Here is a 19561-nt window from a genome sequence, read left to right as displayed (position 1 = left end):
GGGGTGGTCTCACTTCCCATCACAGAATTCATACAGGGGAAAAACCATACCAGTGCTTCGATTGTGGAAAGAGCTTTCGTCAGAGTGATGAGCTCACTTCTCATCACAGAATTCATACAGGGGAAAAACCATATCAGTGCTTGGAATGTGGAAAGAGTTTCAGTCACAGACAACATCTCACTTCCCATCAAAGAATTCATACAGGGCAGAAACCCTTTAAGTGCTTAGACTGTGGAAAATGCTTCCGTCTGACAGAAAATCTCACTTCCCATCAAAGAATTCATACAGGGGAAAAACCCTTTCAGTGCTTGGAATGTGGAAAGAGCTTCAGTCGCAGACACCATCTCACTTCCCATCAAAGAATTCATACAGGGCAGAAACCCTTTCAGTGCTTAGACTGTGGAAAATGCTTCCGTCTGACGGAAAGTCTCACTTCTCATCAAAGAATTCATACAGGGGAGAAACCCTATCACTGCTTAGACTGTGGAAAGAGCTTCAGTCAACGCAGCGGTCTGACTTCCCATCAAAGAATTCATACAGGGCAGAAACCCTTTCACTGCTTAGACTGTGGAAAATGCTTCCGTCTGAAGGTAAATCTCACTACCCATCAAAGAATTCATACAGGGGAGAAACCCTATCAGTGCTTGGAATGTGGAAAGAGCTTCAGTCACAGGGAGAGTCTCATTAGTCATCAAATAATTCATACAGGGGAGAAACCCTTTCAGTGCATGGAATGTGGGAAGACCTTCATTCACAGAAAACATCTCACTTCCCATCAAAGAATTCATACAGGGGAGAAACCATATCAGTGCTTCGAATGTGGGAAGAGCTTCAGTCACAGCCGCAGTCTCGCTTTGCATCACAGAATTCATACCACAGAGAAAACTTCTTAGTGTTTGGAATGTGGGAAGAGCTTCAGTCAGAGTGCCACTCTCATGGCCCACCAAATAATTCATACAGGGTTGAAAGCATATCAGCGCATGGAATGTGGATAAAATTTCACTCGAAAAAAGTCAATTTCAAGAACTCACAGCAGGGTTAATAATAGAATGGTAGATTCAGAATCTTTTTTAAAAAAATTTATTAGCATTTTCCACACAACAACATGAAAGATATAAGAAAATAACAATACACAACACACAAAAATCAACATTCGAAAACTAAAAAAAGCAACAACAAAGACAAAATGAAAAAACAAATCCATATCTTACAAGTTAATATTATAAACACTAAAACAACAAGACATTGACTTCCACCAATCCCACAGCACCTCCTTTATCTCTCATTGTGTCTTCCTGTTTTCCTGTTATCTTTATCATCTCTATCATAACCTCTAGATATAAATCCTTCTTTCGTATCCTTTCACTTCACAAGGTTATTCCAGACTTTGGCAGTTACTATTGTTTTATTTCTTTCCCAAACCTCCAATAGGGCCTTTCTCACCAAATGATTAGTGAATCCTCTATGTGCTTTTATTTTATCGTGACCCAGGTAGCCATGCCACCCGAAAACGTTTTCCCAGCCCTCCAGGTCTAAGATTTCGGTATCTGTCAGTAACATCCAATCTTTCAGCCATGTCATGCATGCAGCCTCAAAATACTGCTTGAGGTTTGGGACTGTGAACCCGCCCCTTTCTCTAGGCTCCATCAGTACTTTGAACCTTACTTTTGGCTTCTTACCTTGCCAGATAAAATTAGAAAGATCCCTTTGCCAACCTTTAAAACATTTTGTCCCGATAATTATTGGGATCGTCTGCAAAAGAAAGAGCATTTTTGGTAGAATTGACATTTTTATCAAGGATATCCTTCCCCATAAAGACAAATTCAATTTATTCCATTTATTTCAATGTCCTTTTATTTCCTTCCACTTCTTCACATAGTTATCCTTGTACAAATTGCTATTTTTATTTGAGATCCATATCCCCAAATACTTCACTTTCGTGGTAATTTTAAGGCCTGTTACTCTTTCCAATTCTTCCTGTTCCTTTACCCCCATATTTTTTGTTAATAAATTAGATTTTTCTTTATTTAACTTAAAGCCTGATACTCCTCCATATTCAAACAATTTCTTTAGTGCTTCTTGTATACTTTCTTCTGGGTTTTCTGTAGTAATGATTACATCGTCTACAAATGCTTTAACTTTATATTGTCTATTACCTAAACTAATCCCCTTGATTTTTGGGTCCTTTCTTATCGCTATTAGGAGTGTTTCCAGGGTCATAATAAACAAAAGTGGGGCTAGAGGGCATCCTTGTCTGGTGCCTCTTTCAATTTGGAATTCTTCAGTTATTTCATTGTTAATTATGAACTTAGGGACGCGGGTGGCGCTGTGGGTAAAACCTCAGCGCCTAGGACTTGCCGATCGCATGGTCGGTGGTTCGAATCCCCGCGGCGGGGTGAGCTCCTGTCGTCCGGCCCAGCTCCTGCCCACCTAGCAGTTCGAAAGCACCCTTAAGTGTAAGTAGATAAATAGGTACCGCTTTATAGCGGGAAGGTAAACGGCGTTCCCATGTGCTGCGCTGGCTCACCAGATGCAGCTTGTCATGCTGGCCACGTGACTCGGAAGTGTCTGCGGACAGCACTGGCCCCCGGCCTCTTAAGTGAGATGGGCGCACAACCCTAGAGTCTGTCAAGACTGGCCCGTTCGGGCAGGGGTGCCTTTACCTTTTTACTAGTAGTAGTACTCAAGGAGTTAGTTTGAAGGCAGAAGATGTGGAACAAGCCCATCGCTGCCGAGGGTCCAATGGAACTGTTAAAATGATTATAGACAAGGATTAAGTGTAAGATATTGGTTGTGTTTAGAATAGATTTATGAAAGATAGGGAAAACATTGATTAGAATATTTGTATGAGATTGTATGGGAAAAATATGGAATAACATAAAAAGTTGCTTAAAATGGATATATGAAGTGCAGTGTAATTTTATTATTGAGATATTTGTAGAATAAATTTGGAAGAAATTCTTCCATTTTTTCTTCTTATTTTTTTTCTTTTTCTTTCTTTTCTTTTTTTATATATGTTTGCTTATCTGAAAAAAACTATGTATGTATGTATGTATTTGTATGTATTTTGCTTGTATTTTGTAATAATTATGTTGTGGTTCTAGGGATTGCTTGTGCGTAAATTGCCTTCACTCGTGGCTGTCTTGCATGGTTGAACCCTTTCTGACAGAGCAGCCTCTATCTCGTGGCTGCCTCAGTCGCTGGCAGAATCCGTCAATGGGCGTTTCTTAAACCGCTTCCAACATAAAAGCTGCTTCACACCCAGTCTCCTCCCCCGTTGCCTGCGCGCAACCTTTTTACGCGCTGTGGGTGTGGGTAACGGAGCACTTGTTCCCTCTCCGCTTGTCTCCTGCGAAGAGTCTTGGAGCCAGCTCTCCGCTTCCTCTATCTCCTCCCCTTCTCCACTGGTGTTACGCTGATTTCCTTCCCCAGCGTATGGGCTATCCCTCCCCGTACTGGTGCCCTCTCCACCATCGTCCGAGAGCCCTCTCACCTCCTCCTGCTCCGATGGCAGTTCCCTGACATCCACCTCCCCCCCCAGGACCCCCTCCACCTCCAGACCGACCCTTTGACCTATCCTCGTCCCTGTCCTCGGCCGGCGATGCCGGGAATCCCCAGAAGGAGCTGTCGTCATCCTCTGCTGATTCAAAACCTGCTTCCCACCCCCCTCTACACCTTTCTGTGGGGTGGGCTCCCCAGTTTGTCTCTTCTTCCTCAGATGCCTCCTCTGAGGCAGGGAAACCGACAAAATCCTCCTCATCGTCTGTGGTGCCAGACTCCTCCTCCCAGAATCTCACTGGTGGTTTGGGTTTCCTCGGGAATAGGTGGTGGAACTCTTCCACGAGGTACCCGTCCTCGACCGCCTCAGCTGGGACCCACGTGTTATCGGACTCGGGCTCCCCCTCCCAGGCTACCAAGTATTCCACCTGACGCCCTCGCCACCTTGAATCGAGTATTTCCGTGGCGCGCATTCGGTGTTCCCTCTCCACCTGCGGGTGGGTGGTGTTTCTTCCCCCCTGCTCTGGAAACTCCCGCCTCTCCCTGTACAGTGAGAGTAGGGACCTATGGAACACCGGGTGTATTTTCATGCTGTTGGGCAGTTTAAGTTTGAATGCCACTGGGTTTACCTGCTGTGTTACCTCAAAAGGCCCCAGTCTCCTTGGTTGCAATTTCTTGCACCCTCCCTTTAGGGGTAACCCTTTGGTAGACAACCACACTCTATCTCCCACCCGTATGGCTTCTCCCTCCCTGCGGTGCTTATCGGCCTGCCGCTTGTAGACTTCCTTTGCCCGCTCCAAGTTCCACCTAAGTTGTTGATGCAAGGCCTCCATTTCTTCCAAGAACTGTTCTGCCGCTGGTACACTCCATCCTTCCTCCCCCCTCCCCGGGAAGGCCCTGGGATGACACCCATAGTTGGCCGTGAACGGGCTCATACCCATGGACACATGTTCGGTGTTGTTATATGCAAACTCCGCCAGCGCCAACTTCTCTACCCAATCGTTCTCCCTCTCCCCTACGTAGCATCGTAGGTATTGTTGGAGTATCCTGTTCGCTCTTTCTGCTTGCCCGTTGGTTTCTGGGTGTCGCGCCGTTGAGAATCCCACCTCGACCTGCAATAAGCTCATGAGCTTCCTCCAGAACCGGGAAGTAAATTGTTTCCCGCGAACGGAGATGACCCTCGTGGGGGCACCATGTAGTCTGAAGATGTGCTCCACAAACAACTTGGCTGTTTCCTCTGCCGTTACCGCGTGGGAGCAGGCTATGAAATGGCACATCTTGGTCAGTAGGTCAACTACCACCATGACTGCTGTTTTCCCCCTGGACTTGGGCAAATCGGTCATAAAATCAATGGACACCACCTCCCAGGGTTTCCCGGTGTGGGTAAGGGTTCCAGTAACCCCGCCGGAGCCGCCCTCTCTCCCTTGGCTCTTTGGCAGCGGTCGCACCCCCGCACATATTCTCGTACGTCTTCCCTTACCCTTGGCCACCAGAAGTCCTGGGTGACCAGCAGCATGGTCTTGTGTTGTCCAAAGTGACCCGCCGTGGGCTTGTTGTGGAGTTGCTTGAGCACCCTTCCCCTTAGGTTTTCCCCTGGGACATACAGTGCCCCCCTGTAGTACAACAACCCTCCCCTTTCTTCGAATCCTCCGTGGTTCTCCCTACCTTCTCGGAGTTCTCTGATTTTTGTTTGGGCGAACTCGTCATTTCGAGTGAGTTCCCCCAGCTCCCTTTTACCTACCAACGCTCCCCCGCACACCCATCGGTCCTCGGGGATCACATGTCGTATCTCAGGTGGTCCTTCTCCTTCCATGTACTCCGGCTTACGGGAGAGCGCATCTGCTCTCACGTTTTCCTTTCCCGGTACGTACCGGATTTCAAAGGAAAACTTGGAGAATTCCTGCGCCCATCGAATCTGTCTCTGGTTGAGTACTCATGCCGTCCTCCAGTATTCTAGGTTCTTGTGGTCAGTGCAGACCTGAATCTTGTGTTGCGCTCCTATCAACAGATGTCTCCATCATTGGAACGCCGCATAGATCGCCAGCAGTTCGCGGTCATATACAGTATAGTTTTGCTCCGATTTGCTCAGCTTTCTCGAGAAAAAGGCACACGGTCTCCACTCCCCTTCGGCTCCCCCCTGCAAGAGAAGGACCGCCCCAATGGCTCGGTCGGACGCGTCGGTTTCCAACCTCATGGGCTTCGTCAGGTCCACATGCAGGAGCTGCTCTTCTGAAGCGAACGCCTTCTTCAGCCTTTCAAAGGAATGCTGGGCACCTGTCCAGACGAACTTCTTGCTGCTGAGACAATCGGTGATGGGCGCTGTCAGGTGGGTAAAGTTCTTGATGAACTTCCTGTAGAAGTTACTGAACCCTAGGAACCTCTGCATGTCCTTCCGGGTTTTGGGTGCCTTCCACTCCAGCACCGCCTGCACCTTGCTCGGGTCCATGGCCAGACCCTTGTCCGACAGCCTGTACCCCAGAAACTCGACCTCTCTGGCATGGAACTGGCACTTTTCCAGCTTCACCCACAGCTGGTGCTTATGCAGTCTTTTTAGCACTTCCCGGACGTCTCTGACATGTTGCTCCTCATTGTCCGAATAGATTAAAACGTCATCCAGAAAAGCCACACAGTTCTTGAACAGCAGGGGACCCAACACGTGGTGCATAAACGCTTGAAAGCAGGCGGAGCCTGATTGTAATCCAAAGGGCATAACTAAGTACTCAAACGCCCCCAGGGGGGTGAACATGGTGGTTTTCCATTCGTCCCCTTCTCTTATTCTAATCAGGTTGTACGCACCCCGGAGATCCAGTTTAGTAAAAAAATTTCCTCGCCTCACTTGCGTTAAAATGTCGTCAATCCTGGGCATGGGGAAGGTCACTGGTTCTGAAATCAAGTTCAACGACCTATAGTCCACGACCAATCTGGGCTGGTTTGTCTCTTTTTTGTCCACAAAGAACACTGGACTGCCCCCTACCGCCTTTGATTCTCTTATGAACCTTTTCTTCAGATTCTTGTCAATAAACTGCCTCAACTCCTCCATCTCCTTGTCAGACATGGCATACAATTTTCCCGTTGGTAATTGCGCCCCAGGGACCAGGTTGATTTGGCAGTCAAAGGGCCGGTGGGGGGGGTAGTTTGTCCGCCTCTTTCTCGCTGAAGACCTCCCTTAGGTCAGCATATTGTCTTGGCACCTCCCCCTTTGTTCCCACTGCCAGCCCAGCCACCCTGGCCACAGTCATTCTGGGGGTTTCCCCCCCCAACAGTGCTCCAAGCAGTACGTAGATCCAAAGGTGACTGACTGCTGGTGCCAAGACACTACTGGGTCATGCAGGGCTAGCCAGCTCATTCCCAGTATGATTGGAGGTCCAGCTAGCTTGGTCACATGGAAGGCAATGGTTTCTGTGTGCCTAGACACCCTCATTCGCATTGGGGGGGTCTGGTGTGTAACTTCTCCTCCCAGAATCTCCCTCCCATCTATGGTGCTCACTTGCAAGGGAAAGTCCAAAGGTAATAAATGGAGTTGGTGCTCTAGGGCAAAGTCCCTGCTGAAGAAATTGCAGGAGCTGTCTGAATCCAGCAACCCTTCCACCTTGACTGGGTACCCGTTTGGGAGTTCTAGCACCACTTCAACAGCTATGGCTGCCCTGGGGGCTCAGGTTGGGGAACTTTTATTGGTCGTTTGCCTGGCTGCCCTCTCTTTTGCTGGGCAGCCAGGCTCTCTCGTTTCCCGGCATCTGCTCAGGCTCTGGCTGTTCCTCCCCACTGGCAGCAGTTCCAGCCATTCCTGGCCACGCCTTCCTCTGAGGGCAGAACCTGGCAAAGTGCCCTGGCTGCTGGCAAAGAAAGCATTTTTTCCCCGCCTTCCAATCCCTTTTGCGACCTTCCCTGGGTTTCAAAATGCTGCTGGCCCTCCCCCCATCCACTTCCATAGGCTCCCCAGCCTGGGAAAGTTCTCCTGGTATGTCAGGAATGCGGTAGTCAAGGCAACGTTCCCCTCCTTTTCCCTCGCGCTTCTCCTGAGCGCGCGCTTCCTGACGTACTTCAATGGCAAGCACAGTTTTGGTTAGCTGATCCATGTTCTGGGGACGGGGCGCCCTTGACAGTTCGTCCTTGACGCTAGCAGAAAGGCCCTCCTCAAACAGCATTTGAACAGGCTCCGCCTCCAGCGACCATCCAAGACGGTGAATTAACATAGCAAAACGTGACCAATATTCCCGGACTGATTGGCTCCCCTGCTTGCATCTCATCAGCTCCCTCCTGGTCACACTCTGTGCCACTTCATTTGAATACATCGCGTCCATTGCTTGGAAGAACTTCCTGAGATCCTTCAGGGCAGCATTCTGCGTGGCCATAAGGGGCCTAATCCAGTCTCTAGCCCCGCCCTGAAGGTGCCCCACCACGTAAGCGACCCTCTCTGAGTCGTCTGCAAAATCATCATGCTGCAGATCTAGGGCATATTCTATTTCTGTTCGGAACGCATTATAGTACTGGGGGTCCCCCCCAAACTTCTGCACCAACCCAGGTACCTTCCTGGCGATGGGGGTGGGTCTGACCTGTGCATCCTGAGCGCGCCTTTCATCCAGCCTCGCCGTTAGGAGAGCTACATGCTGTTCCAAGTCTCGGTTTCTCTCTACCAGATTCTGTCCTCCAGCTGCGCCCTCTGGGGCTCCGGCTCCCTTGGTCACGCTCATGCTGTGTCTCCTCCACGCTGCGCACAAGCAACATAAGTGATTGACGGATTGCTGTTGTGGTTCTAGGGATTGCTTGTGCGTAAATTGCCTTCACTCGTGGCTGTCTTGCATGGTTGAACCCTTTCTGACAGAGCAGCCTCTATATCGTGGCTGCCTCAGTCGCTGGCAGAATCTGTCAATGGGCGTTTCTTAAACCGCTTCCAACATAAAAGCTGCTTCACGCCCAGTCTCCTCCCCCGTTGCCTGCGCGCAACCTTTTTACGCGCTGTGGGTGTGGGTAACGGAGCACTTGTTCCCTCTCCGCTTGTCTCCTGCGAAGAGTCTTGGAGCCAGCTCTCCGCTTCCTATATCTCCTCCCCTTCTCCACTGGTGTTACGCTGATTTCCTTCCCCAGCGTATGGGCTATCCCTCCCCCTACTGGTGCCCTCTCCACCATCGTCCGAGAGCCCTCTCACCTCCTCCTGCTCCGATGGCAGTTCCCTGACATATGTTAAATAAAATTTAATAAAAAAATTAAAAATGTACCATTTTAGAAAGAATTTTAATTTCAGTTCTCAAAATTTGCTTACTTTAATCTCATCTTTTCCTTTCATTATCCTTTCAACCGTTGCTTCGCTAACTTGTTCTTCCTTACTCCACATCTTTTGAATAAGTTGGGTTGTCTGTTCATTTGTTTGTATAGTTCCTCTATTGGCTCTTCTAAACTCCTGTTTCCCTCAACCCAGGACCGGACTCAGACCACGCCTCATGGTAACCCCCCTGGGACCAGCACAGTTTGCTCCCGCCACACCTGCACTCCCCCTTCGTTGGGGTGCATTTGGGAAGAGCCAGAAGCCATGGCCGACCAGGCAGCTGGCCCAGGATATATGAAGTGCAGTGTAATTTTATTATTGAGATATTTGTAGAATAAATTTGGAAGAAATTCTTCCATTTTTTCTTCTTATTTTTTTCTTTTTCTTTTCTTCCTTTTTCTTTTTTTCCCTTTTTTATATATGTTTGCTTATCTGAAAAAACGTATGTATGTATGTATTTTGCTTGTATTTTGTAATAATTATGTTAAATAAAATTTAATTAAAAATTTTAAAATGTACCATTTTAGAAAGAATTTTAATTTCAGTTCTCAAAATTTGCTTACTTTAATCTCATCTTTTCCTTTCATTATCCTTTCAACCGTTGCTTCGCTAACTTGTTCTTCCTTACTCCACATCTTTTGAATAAGTTGGGTTGTCTGTTCATTTGTTTGTATAGTTCCTCTCTTGGCTCTTCTAAACTCCTGTTTCCTGTCTCTTGGACTTTGGAAATTTTGTTGTATAGCCCTCCAATTTTTAACCAATATTGGTTACCTATATTCTCTATTACTTAAATGACTTTGAGGACTCTTGTGATGGCCTGGGAATCTGATTCAGAGGCTGAATCTGAGGAATCCCAGCCTGCACAGGAGTCCCTGCCTCCAGGGCCGGCTGAGCCGGGGCAGGGGCTTGAATCTGAAGGGCCCGCACCTGTGCCAGATCCTCAGGAGCAGACACCAGATGAATCCACTCTGGCTCTGGAGGCAATTGAGGACCCATTGCCTGCAGGTGCTCCTCTCCCAGCTCTGTCAGGGGAAGGTGAGGTTGCCTCTGGGTCCAGTAACCCTCCAGCCTCTCCTGAGCTGCAGAGGCTCAGGGCATAGAGGCGGAGGGAACTAGGTTCTCTCAGGAGGAGTGCTCGCCTTAAGGCCAGGAGAGGCGAGTCACCTGTGGGCTGGGACCACCCTAGGACTCAGAGGAGATAAAGGCCAGTCAGCCCAGTCCTAGGTTGCGGGAGCAACATCACTGGAAACCTGTTCCTGCCAGCACCCTGACCTGCTCTTCTGGAGTTCCTGACCACGCCCGGCTCCTTGCCTTGGACCCCGCTTCGCCCTTGATGGACAGCCTCCAGACCCTCGACCCAGACCACACCACACGGTAACACCCCCCCCCCCCCGGGACCAGCACAACTCTCCTCTATACATACCTTTAACTATATGATATCCCTTAGCGTTTAGAATTTTCCACCATTTGGGATCATCTGTTACCTCATAAATACTTTCTAAGGGTGCACTTAGAGAAATCCTTTTAACCAGAAAGGTTGCCATTTCCTCCATAAACCTAATGCCAATTTCCTGGTGCCTATTGCAGATTTCAAATCTTTCATTACATTATTTTGGAAAATTCCAAATCTTACTGCGCCATTGTTTGCCTCATCCTCAAATTTGATCCACTTTTGTTTGTTTTCAACTGCAATTTCTAGTAAATTTTTAAATTGAACAACTTTGTAATAATTGTAAATGTTTGGGAGGCCCCACCCTAGTTCTGACTTGTGGTTGTACACAAATCTCTTTTGCATCCTTGATTTTTTACTTCCAAATATCCATTGTCTTATCTCACAATTCCATTGTTTCATTTGCTGTTTTCTCATCTCTAGTGGGATAGCTTGAAAGAGATAGCTCAGCTTAGGGACGCATAACATTTTAGTAACCTTGACTCCAGCTGTAATGCTTAGAGTTTTGTTTCTCCATCTTTTCATACCCTTTAGTGTTTTATTCCATACCTTCTAATAGTTGAATTCTGCAGTCTTGTTAATATTTCTGCAGAGTTTGATGCCTAGGTATTTTATTCTTTTAGACCCCAGGCCCATTCCTGTTATGTTGTTTATTACGTTTTTTCTGGAGAAGGGGACGACAGAGGACGAGATGGTTGGATAATGTTCTTGAAGCTACCAGCATGAGTCTGACCAAGCTGCCGGAGGCAGTGGAAGACAGGAGTGCCTGGCGTGCTCTGGTCCATGGAGTCACGAAGAGGCGGACACGACTAAACAACAACAACACATTATTTCTGATTTTGTTGTATTTACCCCTAATCCAGAATATTCCTCAAAATCTTCGAATATTATCTTTTATTCTTTTATCTCTTCCTTAGGATTTGTTATGATTCCAATAATATCATCTGCAAACATTGATTTTCATCTCCTTTTCCCCAATCCTATAGACCTCTATCCTTCCACAGTTCCTTATCCTTTCCACTAGTTGTTCTATAGCCATTATAAATAGGAACGGCGAAAGAGGACACCCTTGCCAAACGCCTCTGTGTATTGGGAAAGGTTGGGAGTATTCCCCATTAACTCTCCCCACTGCTGTTCTTTCCTTATATAGTTCTTGTATCACGAACTGATAAAGGTAAAGGGACCCCTGACCATGAGGTCCAGTCGTGACTGACTCTGGGGTTGCGGCGCTCATCTCGCTTTATTGGCCGAGGGAGCCGGCGTACAGCTTCCGGGTCATGTGGCCAGCATGACTAAGCCGCTTCTGGCGAACCAGAGCAGTGCACAGAAACGCCGTTTACCTTCCCGCCGGGAGGTACCTTCCCGCCGGTACTTTCACTGTGACGTACATTTGAACTGCTAGGTGGGCAGGAGGTGGGACCGAGCAACAGGAGCTCACCCCGTTGTGGGGATTCGAACCACCGACCTTCCGATCAGTAAGCCCTAGGCTCTGTGGTTTAACCCACAGTGCCACCCGCATCCCTTCGCGAACTGATAAACCTCTCCTATTCCATATATTGTCATTATTTCCCATAAAAATTCCTGTGAGAGTGTATCAAGTGCTTTAAAGACATCTAATTTCAGTAGCCCGAACTATTTTACTTGTCCGTGATATCATATATTAGTAATATTTCTATTCGGATGAGTGACATTCCTGCCCTTAACAAATCCATATTGGTCTTCTTTTATTATTTGGGGGGGTTGCATTTTTTTAGCCTGTTTGCCATAATTTTGGCAAAGATTTTATAATCTTGGTTTAATAGACTTATAGGTTTAATAGACTTATAGACTATATGAACCTCCTTCTTTAGGGTCTTTGTTTGGTTTTAAGATTACCATTATTTCTGCCTTTCTCCATGTTTCTGGGGCCTTTTTCCCTTCTAGTATACTGTTAAAAAGTTGTTCTTGTTCCGGGGCCAAAATTTCTACCATCTCCTTATAAAATTCGGCTGCAAAACATTATGTTGTTATTATGCAGTTTTTGTGCATTCTTGCCTTAAAGTAGCCTGGCATACATTTCGACTCACCCACACTCTTTCCCCTTGGAAACTCAACTCTTTAATTTTCTTCAAAGTCTGGTATACCTGCTGTTGCAGCTTCTCTCTAGAAAATGTAATTATTACATTCCTGGGGGATTTTCTCCCCTTGGACCCTCGGCAGCGATGGGCTTGTTCCACATCTTCTGCCTTCAAACAAACTCCTTGAGTACTACTACTACTAGTAGTAGTAAAAAGGTAAAGGTACCCCTGCCCATACGGGCCAGTCGTGTCCGACTCTACGGTTGTGCACCCATCTCACTTAAGAGGCCGGGGGCCAGCGCTGTCCGCAGATACTTCCAGGTCACGTGGTCAGCATGACAAGCTGCATCTGGTGAGCCAGCGCAGCACATGGGAACGCCGTTTACCTTCCCGCTAGTAAGCGGTCCCTATTTATCTACTTTCGAAATGCTAGGGTGGCAGGCGCTGGGACCGAGCAACAGGAGCGCACCCCATTGCGGGGATTCGAACCTATTAAACATTAAAAGCTTCCCTAAACAGAGCTGCCTTCAGATGTCTTCTAAAAGTTTGATAGTTATTTTTCTCTTTGACATCTGATGGGAGGGCATTCCACAGGGTGGGTGCCACTACCGAGAAGGCCCTCTGCCTGGTTCCATGTTACTTGGCTTCTCATACCGAGGGAACCGCCAGAAGGCCCTCGGCACTGGACCTCAGTGTCCGGGCAGAACGATGGAGTGGAGCATAGCCAGGTTCTCAAAGTTTCTTCCAACTCTTTAGCCTGTATTTCTTCCGGAATTCCTCCCAAAATTGTATTAGCTCTTCTCTGGGGGTCCGGCAATTCTGCCCCCTGTTTAGATAGTGTAGTTACTTTTTTTCCATTTTCCTGGGCTAGCTCTTTAGCTTGAATTGCCAATTGCTTCACCCCCTTAATTTTTACTCCTTCAAGCATTACAATTTATAAATCCTAGTTAAAATATTTTAAAAGACTTCCACCGCATTCACCACACGTCTCTTCATTATCTTGCTCACCTTTACATCTGTTCTTCAATCATTTCCCTTCCTTAGGTTCTTTCATAATCCGTCAAATCTTTATGTTCTCTATATTCTTCACAAGGTTAGTCTAAGCACAGCCAAACTTTCGTATTTGAGCCCTGCTTGTATAAATATTAATTTAAGTATTCCCATTGTTTCTGTATTATAGTTTTGGATTTATGCCTTATTAAATCCGTCAATTTTGCTAACTCCAGGTACTCACATAGTTTACTTAACCAGTCCCCTTTTGTTGGGATATAATTTCCGTTCCAATGACTGGCTACCAACATTTTCGCTGCTGTTGTTGCATACAGAAATATGTTAATTTTGTCTTTGGGGATATGTTTACTCAAGATTCCTAGTAAATACGGTTCTACCCTTCTGATATATGATACTTTTATCAATTTTTTAATCTCTTCATGGACTTCTAATAATCTATATATTTTAGAGTTTTTTTATTATTTTGTAAAACCTCTCTTTCTAACTTTGATATTTTATTCCCAAATCCCCTAGCTTTTATATCTTTCTCATATATTGCCTTAAGTTGGAAATATTCTAACGAATTTATTCCCAGTATTTTGAGTTCTTCGTATTCTTTTCATTTGATAAAGTGGTACCTCGGGTTACATACACTTCAGGTTACAAACTCCACTAACCCAGAAATATAGTGCTTCAGGTTAAGAACTTTGCTTCAGGATGAGAACAGAAATCATGCGCTGGCGGCGCGGCAGCAGCGGGAGGCCCCATTAGCTAAAGTGGTGCTTCAGGTTAATAACAGTTTCAGGTTAAGTACGGACCTCCGGAACAAATTAAGTACTTAACCTGAGGTACCACTATTTTCATTCATTCCTTCTGCTAAATCTCTATAAGTTGGCCAGGCAATTTTTTTTTTAATGTCGAGGTTGCCTCTATTGGAGAGGTCCACCATAGAGTTCTTTCTATAATTCTCTCCTTCGTTCTCTCACATACCTCAAATAGGGCCTTTCTCACAAGGCGGTTCGTAAATCTTTTATGCAATTGTATTTTCCAATAGAATAAATATCCATGCCAACCCTATATTTTGTCCCAGCCTTCTAGTTCCAAAACTTCAGTATCTTTTAGTAACATCCACTCTTTTATCCAACTCCAGCACGCTGCTTCAAAATATCTTCTTAAATCTGGGACTGCAAATCCCCCCGTTTCTTTTGGCCCCATCATTATTTCTGATTTTATTCTGGCTTTCTTCCCTTGCCATATAAAATTGGCAAGGTCTCTTTGCCAGCTTTTAAAATATTTTGTCCCAATTATTATTGGGATAGTTTAAAATAAAAATAGGATTATCTTTCTGTGTGAACATAAACAAAGATCCTTGGAGACTCTGGCAGAAGTTGAACAAACAAGAAAGTTTTATTTTACAGAACAATAGATAATGTTCTTTCAGGAAACAGTAAACCTATTAATAAATTGTACTAAATTTAGTGTGTGTTACAGGCTTCTAACCAAAGTAGTAAATGCACAGCTTCTTTTAAACTTCTGTTGCTTTTTTAAAGTTATTCTTCTTCGATGTTACAGTTGTCTAGAGAGGGTGGCCAATGCTGAGCTTATTTCCAGTTATTTCACTTCAGCTCCTTAACTTAGTTGTTGCAGCTTAATATTTTGATTCTTAAACAAGGTGCTACTTTCTGTTAGTTTCCACGCTCCTGAGGTACTTCTGACAGTATAGAAGACCCAGGGGGTCACCACACCCTTCATAACTGGTTTGGGATTCTGCTCTTTCCCTTCCTGACTTAAATGAGATCCAAGTAGACAGTATCCTCATAGCTTCTACTTCTACTACCAAAGCTGATGGAAGGCACTCTGGGCCACCGAGGCCACCTGAGCCTTGAGCGACAGCAAAGGCTCCAGGAGTACCCCCAAGCTGTGAACCTGCTCCTTCGGAGAAAACGTAACCCCGTGAAGAGCAGGTGGCCTAGGGAACCATGAGGAGATTTCACCCCTCCCATACCCAAGAATCTCCTCATCAGTCTCCTGACTCTGCAGAGAGGAGGAGGCGTGTTCTTATATCTACTTATTCTGTTCCAGCACCACACTCAGTGTGTGAGTCAGCCAGAGAGAGAGAGAGTCGGTCAGGGAGTGAGTCAGTCAGTGTGTCGGAAAGACTGAGTGTTATCTCTGTGTAGATAAGGTCGCTGCAGAAAGCAGCTGTAAGACTCAGTGCAGTCTAGCATCTCCATTTGTATATAGTGTATAGTACAGTAGCTATTAGTGAATAAAAGAAGATATTCTTCAGCGCTGTCGTCCGAGTGATTTATGCTCTGCTGTACTCTGCTGCACAACGACTGTTTTCTTGTTGGAGTGATTTGCGGTGCTCACAGCTCTGAGTTGTGAGTCCACGGCACTTGGACCTGTTCCACAGAGGAAGGTGGTCTCTGGAAGTGCCATCCAGCTCGCCTAGCCCAGTCGGGGCTGAGGTGGATGAGTCCAGTTGGTAACACTGGCTCAAGGGCGATGCTGACAAACCACCCACTAACAGTGCCTCGGTCTTATCTGGATTGAGCTTAAGTTTGTTAGCTCCCCAGTCCATTACAGAGGCAAGACACTGGTCCAGCACTTCCACTGCCTCACCTGCAGATGTAAAGGAGAAACAGAGCTGAGTGTCATCAGCATACTGCTGACAACGTACTCCAAACCTCCAGATAACCCCACCCAGCAGTTTCATGTAGATGTTTAAGAACCTGGGGGATAGGCTTGAGCCCTGCGGGACTCCCCATGTACCACCCTCTGGGAACGACCATCCAACTAGGACTGGAACCATCACAAAGTCATGCCAAACTCTCCTAGTTCGGAGTGTCGGTCCAGAAGGATACCATGGTCGATGGTATCAAAAGCCGCTGACAGGTCGAGAAGAATGAACAGGGACATGTTTCCCTTAACTCTCGACAGAGGTCATCATCATACAGGGCGACCAAAGCAGTTTCTGGGCCCAAACTGGGCCTAAAACCCAATTGAAATGGATCCAGAAAACTAGTTTTTTCCAAAAGCACCTTGATCTGAGTTGGCTTACTTCTCAGCAGATGTGCCGACTTGAATAAAATAATAGAAGGGCCCAGGCAATCACTGTCCAGCAAAATTGATCATATGATGCCGTGCACACACTCTATTTGAATGGCAGGGCCCATTAAATTTGGGGGTGCCAGGACCCTACAAATATTTTATTGGCAAAGCCGATCAGCCCCTAGGGGTTGGCTCTTGTGCTTCAAAACCGCAAAGGGCAGGGCTGCAGATTCTTCCACCTGGATCTCTGCAACTACTGAGAAGAGTTGAGTGCTGACCATTCTTGGCTCCCTGGAGCAGTCCTTGTTTCTGCTAATAAAGAATTAGCTTCACATGCTCTTTCTGGTTTTTGCTGGCTGGCTCTCTGACAGTTCCTAGGATTCCATGAATCCAACCTCCCTGGAGGAAGGGGGTGCAGTGGGAATAGGACCCCCCCCCCCCCCGCTGGCAGCTCTGGAGCCCCTCCAGGAAATTCTCTGCCAGCGCCCCCAACCGTCCCCTGGCAATGCTGGGCTGGGCTTCCCTCCCACACAGGGATGCCACACACCCCTCACCATTTTAATGTCAATCAACTTTTTTTGGGGGGGGGACAATGGAACCTTGGCCACTAGGAGTTTGCTCCTGTGCCTCTTTCCACCCCCTCCCTGGGGAGTCTTCTCTGAACCCTGAGGGCCCTGTTTGGCGATGGGGACCCTCATCTGAAGGACAAGGAAGGTCGGGGTTCGAATCCCCACGACGGGAGGGGCCCCGGATCTATGGAATCCAGCTGCAAAGTGGGAACCCAACACTTGCAGGGCTTGCATGGCAGGATGAAGCCCCTCCTGCGCAGGAGATTACCCTCCCCCCACGCACAATTGCACTGGGATATTCAAAAGCAAAAGGACCCCTGGACCTTTATGTCCAGTCAAAGGCGACTGTGGGGTTGGGGCTCTCGTCTCTGCTGTCAGCCCCCCCCCCCCATGTTATGCAGACGAACCACAAGGGAGGTGGGGGTTCCCCGTTACCATTCTGCCGTGTGCATCTGGAGCCTTACTTTGAAATAATTGAATGTTAATGGGCCTTTCCTGGAAGCGCCTTCCCTGGGACCCACCGGCAGGGTACGTGGGATCCGGCTGCGAAGTTGGGGACCTGCGGGGTCTCCTTGGAAGTCTCCCGCCCCCACGTTTCTCTTTCCCTGGGGGGTCAAGAGATGCTCCCCTGCCCTGCACCCCCAGGGGCCCTTGATGCAGAGTCCTCGGCCCAGATGGAGAAGGGAGGGCAGCCCCTAGAGCGCAGAAGCAGGCAGGGAGAGGGAGGGAGGGGCGGTCTGGGTGCCCTCGGCTTGCCAAGGGTTAAAAGGAGCCGAGCGGGATTCCTAGAGAGGACAGGAAGGGGAGGGCGGGGGAGGGCAAGGTCCTCCCGAGCAGAAGCCCCTCCCTGCCCAGTCCCTTCCTGCCAGCAAAGAGGAGGCTGCTTTATTCTCTCTGCTTTGCAAAAACTTCCTCGGTGCCCCTCCTGGAATCTGGTGAGTCTCTTCCCCCTTGGGGTGCAGCGGGGAGAAGGGGGTCCCAGGGCTGCAAGGGAGGAGGCAGACCCCCCCCCCGTTCAGCTCATGCATGGGGGGGGGGAGACCCCCAAGTCAGGGAGCAGAGGGTCCTGCCCCCAGTTCCTCTCTGCCAAGCCAGGGAGGGGCTGAGTGTCCAGCAGGTCTGCAACTCTGTTCTTCCTTTGGATCAAGATGCTGCCTTCCTTGTTGGGGAGGGGTCTTTGGGGCAACAAAAAGAGGGCACGCAAATAAGCCCCCTTCAGATTGAGGGGAAAGTCGCATTTCATAACACAGAGAAGCATCCGAGGAAGGAGAAGCCCTGTGGAGTGGGGAGATACAGCCCCCCCCCCCCCAGTGTGGAGACTGGAGGGGAGACCCTCTCCCACCATCTACCCAACTACAATTCCCAGAGTTCCCTGGCAAGAAGGGGGGATTGGAGACCACTCTGGGAATTGCAGTCTTTGGGCAGCAGGGCTGAAGCTGTATCCTTGCAACTCCCAGCGTTCTGAACCAATTCTGGCTCCCAGGATTCTTGGGAGGAGTCCCTAGGGCCGGGGGAGATCTGGTTTCCAACCTTGTGATGGATCAGCAGCTAAACATCTGCCCCCTCCCAGCTGAGCCAGTGCACAGACTGGCATGTGCCACTCTTGGGAGCAGGAGCTGCATCCAGCCTTGCTCAGCTCAATATTTTTAGGAAGACTCATGCCTGCAACGCCATCAGCATCCTGTATGAATAATAAATAATAAATAATAATAATAATAATATTTATCTGCCACTTATTTGACTGGGTTTCCCAAGACACTCAGGGCTACTTCCAGCACATATAAAAACATAATAAAACATCAAACATTAAAAACTTCCCAATACAGGGCTGCCTTCAGATGTCTCCTAAAAGTTGTGTGGTTCTTTATTTCCTTGACATCTGATGGGAGTGTGTTCCACAGGGAGGGCGCCACCACCGAGAAGCCCCTCAGCTTGCTTCCCTGTAACTTCTCTTCTTGCACTGAGGGAACCACCAGAAGGCCCTCAGTGCTGGACCTGCAGACTAAAGTTAGAAAAGCTTTAATTGCTACAAATGGTATAAGGAAACATGATACGGAATTAAGTGGAAAGATGGTGTTGACCTGGAGTGGTTTCGGAATTTCTGGTCTCTCCCCGAGTGCCACGGGCCCTGCTCCAAAGAGAGCTTCTCTAAAGAAAGCACAACCAACAAATCACTCCATTTTGTGTGAATAAGGAAAATGAGGAGGTGGCTAAGAAACAGCAGGAGCCAGATCCTATTCCCAACCTTCTAGGGTCTCTCAGCAGCTCTAATGATGAGCAGAAAGAGGTTTGGGGCCCAGCCAGCTCAACTGCTAAGTCATCTCTTGCATTGAGACGTGGGGGCACCCACATGTAATAGCTACTCGGCTGTATTCTGCCCATGCTCTGGGGTTGCAGTTTTCAGGCTTGGGGACAGGATGGTGCCTGGTTTTTGCACCAAGTTCTATCCATAAGCCCCACTGAGTTCAATGGGGTCTACTCACAGGTCACTACTGTGCATACCATGCCAGCCTTACGAAGTGGGGTGAGGTGCAAACAGATTAAATGGGAATCGCTGGAGATGTTTCAAATGGGGTTTCTGTTGGGAAGGGGCTTCCCCATTTGTGTTTCTCCAAGAGCAGGGGAATATCTAGGGCAGGAGAATCCCTGCAGGGCCTCTGAGGCTCCCTTTGTTTCTTCC

At 47.7% G+C, this 19561-nt stretch overlaps 1 protein-coding gene across 1 annotated transcript in view; it reads left to right on the top strand.

Moving 5' to 3' along the window:
• The window catches only part of LOC310672883 (uncharacterized protein), a gene marked incomplete at its 3' end in the record, with an annotated part of 45345 nt that overhangs the window by 7848 nt on the left and 17936 nt on the right, over positions 1-19561 (top strand). The gene's annotated exons all lie outside the window — the stretch shown is intronic.

Source organism: Podarcis tiliguerta (genome assembly GCF_965153285.1).
Source record: "Podarcis tiliguerta genome assembly, chromosome: 2".
Lineage (NCBI taxonomy): Eukaryota > Metazoa > Chordata > Lepidosauria > Squamata > Lacertidae > Podarcis > Podarcis tiliguerta.
Note: the sequence above shows the minus strand (reverse complement) of the source record. Positions and strands in the feature narration are given on the sequence as shown.